Genomic DNA, 6,408 nt, shown 5'->3' with positions numbered 1-6,408 from the left:
GGTTTGAAACTGTCCTTGGAGTCGCTGCAGTAGGGAACTGCGAAATATTTTCACACATAGTGGCTTGCTTAATACATCTTAACCCCAAGTTTCCGTTTTTTGTTTTAATTTATTCCGTCATGGCTTAGAATTAGAAGTCAGGCCTTTTTACAGCGAAAGCTGTTAAGAGATCACAACAAGGATCGCGTGCGCCACTGTAGTTGTTTGCCGCCACCGCCGCTAGTGTCCGTAACCACTATTGCAAAAAGAAAATTTAGTAAATAAGAAAAACCAAGGGCACAACGGGATTCGAACCCTGGTCCCCTGCGTGTCACCCGGTATTCTACCACAGAGCCACGCCGGTGTTTGGAACTCTTTTGCAAACTGGCCTTAAGCATGCAGCTTGATTTCAGGAAAGGAATAGCGTTAATGTGTGCAATAAAGTGTTTTAGAACTTCAAATTAACAATCAGGTGTCACGCAACGCTATTTGCGCAAAGAATGGGTCATCGAATGCAGCAACTCATTACAGTTAAGAGTTTAATCTTGTTTTTTTATTAACTATATCATATATACCCAATAGTTAACTGCCCCGGATCACAAAATCAAGTTGAGTTTTTTGAAGATCAGGCGCAAACTCACGCTGGGGGATTGGCCAAGAACACGATAGTTTTCATCAAAGACTTCTTTAGCAGGTTACGAGTCATCTATTTACGAAAAGAAAAAGAAAGAGAGAACAGGACAAATTCGATAGTGGAATAGAAAAGAAAACGTAGTGTAATGCAATGAAGTGCCGCATTTAAATTAAAATGAATTTGGTAAAAGTAATAAAATCTACCGAGGAATTATTTCTACAATTAAACTTATTTAATTCTTTGACCCACTCCTGCAATACGTCAGCAATCATCCCGTCACTGTGGCCAAGAGACAAAGCCCCGAAAGATAGAACATTTTGCGCATTAAAATTGCAAAAGCTTCAGGCATAATTTTCGTCGTCAGCCACAGCATAAAAAAATTCGCAAACTTTCTTGCAAGTGTGGAGCGGGTCCCACGTTTCTCCGAAGAATGACGAACGATAGCATAGTGAATGCGTGTCTACATCTACATCTGTATTTACAATCACTCATGGCGTAGTGGGTTCCTGCAAATGTGCTTGCAGCAGCTACCCTAAGAGTGCTAAAAAAGGCTCTGAAAGGGCAATATTCCAGCTTTTGTTTTGACAATGCTGCACGTTTCGCGTAGGCCAGGTGGTTTTTTTCTGATCACATTATGACCGGTAAAAAATTAAATAATTCCTCCTGATGCGAGACATAACAGTCACTACCAAATTTGTTTCACAATCACCTACACACGATTGCGGGTTCGTCACTAAGTCACTCATACAAGCATACATAGTCGCGAACTTACAAAAAGTGCGCCTTAGACCCATAGGTAAGTAGCGCCCACATTAAAAGATCCGCCAACGACCACTTTACGTTGCTAAATTGATAGTACAGTAGCATATAAATGCACTTATGCAGTTTCAGTACTTCTAGGTCATTTCTGTTTGAAATAGTATACACCAAAAAAACATAAAAACACTTCTTATGACAACTTTAATTGAGGAGCGTCATCGCCATAGTTACGACTACGGCCACTTCCCATGCAATCGCTGATAATGCGGCAGGCAAGGAGGCTGTGCCCACATCCCAGAATGAGACTGCACCCCCACTTCATTGAGGAGCCAACCAATCAACGGCAGCCCCTCCCACGTAGTGGGTAACGACATTTTCGCGAAAGAGTTCCAGAAGAATGGAAGGTCAACTTGGCACCCAGCAATGTGGAGCAGCTGCCGCGTGGTCGCACAGTGTGGCCGCCGACCAAGACGGCAAGTCTGAAAAGGAGCTCCCAGAGGGTGCCCCGGGCCGAAAGGTCATCGAGGTAGTTTCACCGGCGGCGAGCGGTGCTTCTCGACCCTCGCAGAAAGGCGCCACCATCGAAGGTTACCGCACTACGACCCCGCAGCACTGCGTGAAACCGGAGCAGGCGAACCAGGTTGTAGGTGCCGCAGCGGGAAAATCACAGGGCTACGCAACTGGACACAGCGGTCGCGGCAAAGCGGCCACTTCGTTTGACGTGAGGCCTCAACGCGACTCAACGTCGCTATGTCTCTGCGAGTTCTACTTGGTGGCGCTACTGCTGATTTTCGGCATGGCAATTCACGCGGTGCACAGTAACCGAGCCGTGAGCAAGGAACACCCCAAGCTGCTGGTGGCGCCGCCCTCATCAAATTCGGAGAGCTCTTCTTCATCAGAGGCAACGTCCTTGTCACTCCGTGTAACTGAAGCGAGCGAAGCATCCTGGGAGGATGAGTTATTGTCGTTTGCGACAAGCTCGCTGCCATTGTCCCCAGCGACGTTTTCGCACAAGCTGAAGGCTAAGCCGGGTTCGACGAACAACGCCCAGTCGCAAGGTGCATCGCAAGAATCGGGGATCGGAGAAGGTGGTCTCGTGAACAACACGGAGGTGACGGACATTCAGAGCAGCAACTGACAACGAGCATGCAAGGAACACCACCACCGATGTCTTGCTGCTTTGACAACTTTGAGGAATGGCACCGATTAGTGAAGGCTTTGAACCGATGCGTTTGTCACAACTGCACAATTCTGCGTACAATAGAAGGAAAACATGTCTTGCTCTCTGCCAAATGTTTACTGTCTGTTTGGTTTAATTTTTTTACCTTTGCACAAGCTGACTTTTTTATCTTTTAATGATTGCCCCGAGCATCAACTCTCAACGTCAGCCCGTGGCATAAAGCGAATAACCGCTATTGCTGCAGAAAGCAGTGATTTCCACGTCGAAAATACGTCCGTGAAAAGGATAGCAGTTTCCTGATTCAGAGCTCCTTACTGTTTCCCTTAACCAACTTCACTTAAGAGGTGAAATGTAAAAGAAGTTGTGTCCCGCCTGTTCTAGGGCCATGCTGATACTAAGAATAGAAAAGTACCGAAAACTTCCAGATACGAAGCAGCTCTTAGACTCACTTACGTACGTGCTTTGACTTACGTGCATGCGTTCGTAGGAACGAGCCTCAACGCACTTCTTTCGCTGCAGGTGTTGGAGCGGTGCAAAGTAGGTCATGCTACAGCTGGCGTTGACGTCACGCTACCCTTGCACGCTTCCTCCGCAGATGCGCGCTGAGGTCACTCTTTTTTTCTTACCCGCAGTATTCTCACCGAAGGGCCCGCAGCTGCCGGCTTCTCCACCCGCTCGCAAAACACTCCTCCCTCCCTTAAACTTCTCCACTTCCCTAACGCTCGACCACACGTCCAGTGGAAACCCTGTTTCGGCTAGTTTTTCTGCAATTAAACTCATATGACACCCGACCCACCACCTGTGTCGTTGCGTTTACAACCAAGAGTTATACAAACAAGATTACTTGCAAGTTTTAGTGTTCATCTATAGGAGCACAGGATATCTTTTTTAACGACTATAGTTTTTGTCGGGAGACTTTGACGCCAAATTTTTTGTCTGTCTGTCTGTACATTTGTCTGTTTGTCCATCGTAACGATATCTCAAACGGTCAATCTCATTTGCAGCGCCCACCAATATTGCTCAAGTTTCAGTGTTCATACTTGTACGATTGTCAATTAAAAACAATTATTGTGCATATCTGAGGCATCATAACTACAAGTCGATATTTCTATGTGTGTCTTTATACTATAGAAGACACACACAAGTAATTCTAAGGACCGTAGTGTTTATCACGCTGCGCTGACAGTGCAACGCGATGCTCAAAAAGGCAAGCGTTTTTAACACTTTGCTAAGATGACACGATAGTGGCACCTGCCTGTTGCTTTGCGTTCTACACCTTATCACCTCCGAGACAGGCGTGCACCTTTCTCCATAATCGTGCACGCCTTCCTTCGTTTTCGAAAATAACTGCGAGATAGCGCTCGTGTCTAACGTGCCTCGATGCGCTCATTCGCCTTCACTGCACAAATCGAGACTCTAATGCAGGGCTTCCTGAATGCAATTCACCGATTTTCTAGCACAGAACATCAAATAAACATTTTGTTCACTCTCTCCCCACCCAAGACTATCGTCTTTCGGTGACATTTGCAGGGAAACATGCAGATACGGGGCCAATGTTTTCTATATAGAGTTTCCAGTATGCCACGTTTGCTGTCAAGTGTTGGAATAACTTTTCTTGCTTGCTGCTTTGAATTTTCTCTGTCCATTCCAGACAAAAAGGTGGCAGACATACCGGGAATACAACTAAAACACCATAATCAACCATGTATGAATAGTGGTTTTTTATTGTCTGGCTATCACTTTTTAACCTGTTTTAGCATTTTGCGTCCCTGGCATTGCCTTCAATTTTAAATCGTGCCACACTTATCGACAGTTGTTTCTACATTGTATGGTATCTTAGCTCGCTAACACCTTGATGAAAGTTAGCTTTTACTGCCGGATAATTATCAAATGGTTCAGGCGGCCATACAGCCTTTCCTGCATGAGTTGAAGTGTCGTATTGACACAGTGTGATTTAAAGTCACGCATGCTGGCTAACCCTTATGCCCTCCAAATGGTTCGGGGCGCACGTACCTGCGAGACCCAGCTGCGTGCGGCTCGTGCGGGACACAAAAGAACGTAGCGAAGAAAAAAGTTAGTTCTTGGGACTGCTAGGAAATTTGATTGTAGCTGTTTCTCATTCTCGGGCACAATTTCGCTCTATGGTAATTTATTAAAGGTCATAGTATATACCACCACATTAGCAAAACATATTTCTGAGTTTTGTCTGTTCTCGACATTTGGTGAAGAGCAAGTATGTATTGTCATGAGCCTGGGAATTTAGTGTAAAAAGTGTTTTCTTTTTTCTTTTTCCTTTATATTGAACTATAATGAAATATAGTTCGTTCGACCCTCATTGATTTGAAAAATAAGACAATTTGGATGTGTTTCCCGGTCCTGGCCAGCATATACATTGTTTAATAACATCAAGCTCTCAATAATTTGGTCAGACTTGGCTGCAGCCTGGCCAATTTGGACGATCCTCAGAGCATGCAAGCACGACGCACTGCCATATGTGCAAGCCAAAAGAGCGAAAACAGCATTTGCAGACAACCATGAGGCGGCACTGTCCATATCACTACAATGCAGACCACTCATAACGTAACCGCTTATGGCGCGAAACCGCTTACAATGCAGTCTCTTTCTACTCCCGTATACCTTCCCATAAAACCCCATGTATACGCATACTGCTTATTGTGTGGTCTGCCAAGATGAAAGGCCGGTTATAAAGCGGTTGCTGGAAATCCTTTGTGACAAATGCAGTAGCGAGTGCGCTTTTAAAAGGAGGCCCGCTGGGTGCGCGTCGCTGGGGAGCGAACGGCGAGGTCGTTACGGAGGAGGAGGGGACACTGAATGATCGAATTATGGGTGGAGGGAAGAAAAAAAAAACGAAAAAAAAGACCTCGGGACATTACATGGCCTCGACAAGTAAGGGAGGAAGACGGTTGCCCCGGTGATTGATAAGCCTTTGCACTGGCACTGACATGCTTACGATAGAGTAAGATAAAAGGACAAGAGAGGACACTTCCATAGGCCCCTACGGCTGATTTGGGTTCGCAGCGCACCAATCGGGTGTGGTGAAACTTTGCAGCCTCAGAGATGGCAGATTGCAGAAAAGACTGCCTCGAAGGCCGTTTGGTAGTGACTAGGATCATTATACGGCCTCCAAGACCACTTCTGCGTGCGCGCTCATCTCTGAGGCCATACTTTAACTTTTTTTTTAGTGCATCATTTGCATGCATCGATGAGCTTCGTGTGAGCTGCACCGCTAGAGCGGCGAGTACACGATGCGAATGTGTGTCTATGCACACAATTTAATTAAAACAATGAATCATTGGAGGAGCGAGAACTTTTATTTTCAAGTGATATTCTTGGTAAGCACATCCCCACTTTGTTAATGTTTGATAAACGCCAGCACAAAAGAGGGTTCATTGTACTGCAGTACACGAAAATACAGCTGCCATATCATTAATATATGTTACACACAAGAAATAAACATATAGGCAACAATACAACACGAACCACAGAAAAATAAAACAGCAATAAACGCAGACAAATACACATACAGTGCGCAACGCGACACGGCAGTAGTTGCCTCAGCACTTGACTCCGGCATGAACTGAAAAAAAAAAAAAACGTTGGCTACATTTTCTTTTCCACCTTCGCACTTTTTTCCTGGCCACTTTACATCGCTCTTTCGCGAAAAACAGCCGCACGCAGTTGCCGCAGGAAAAACGAAGCAATTTGAGGTGTCATGCATGTCGTTATCAAAGCAGAAGTGTTTTCTCAAAGATTACGTCCTAGCTTTGGCCAGCAAACATTTTTCTAGATTAACCACTTCTCTGTTTTGCGCTCGTTAGTGCTTCAAGCTATTTGC

The sequence above is a fragment of the Rhipicephalus microplus genome, chromosome 1 (genome assembly GCF_043290135.1).
Source record: "Rhipicephalus microplus isolate Deutch F79 chromosome 1, USDA_Rmic, whole genome shotgun sequence".
Taxonomy (NCBI): Eukaryota; Metazoa; Arthropoda; class Arachnida; order Ixodida; family Ixodidae; genus Rhipicephalus; species Rhipicephalus microplus.
This window is presented reverse-complemented; position numbering follows the sequence as displayed.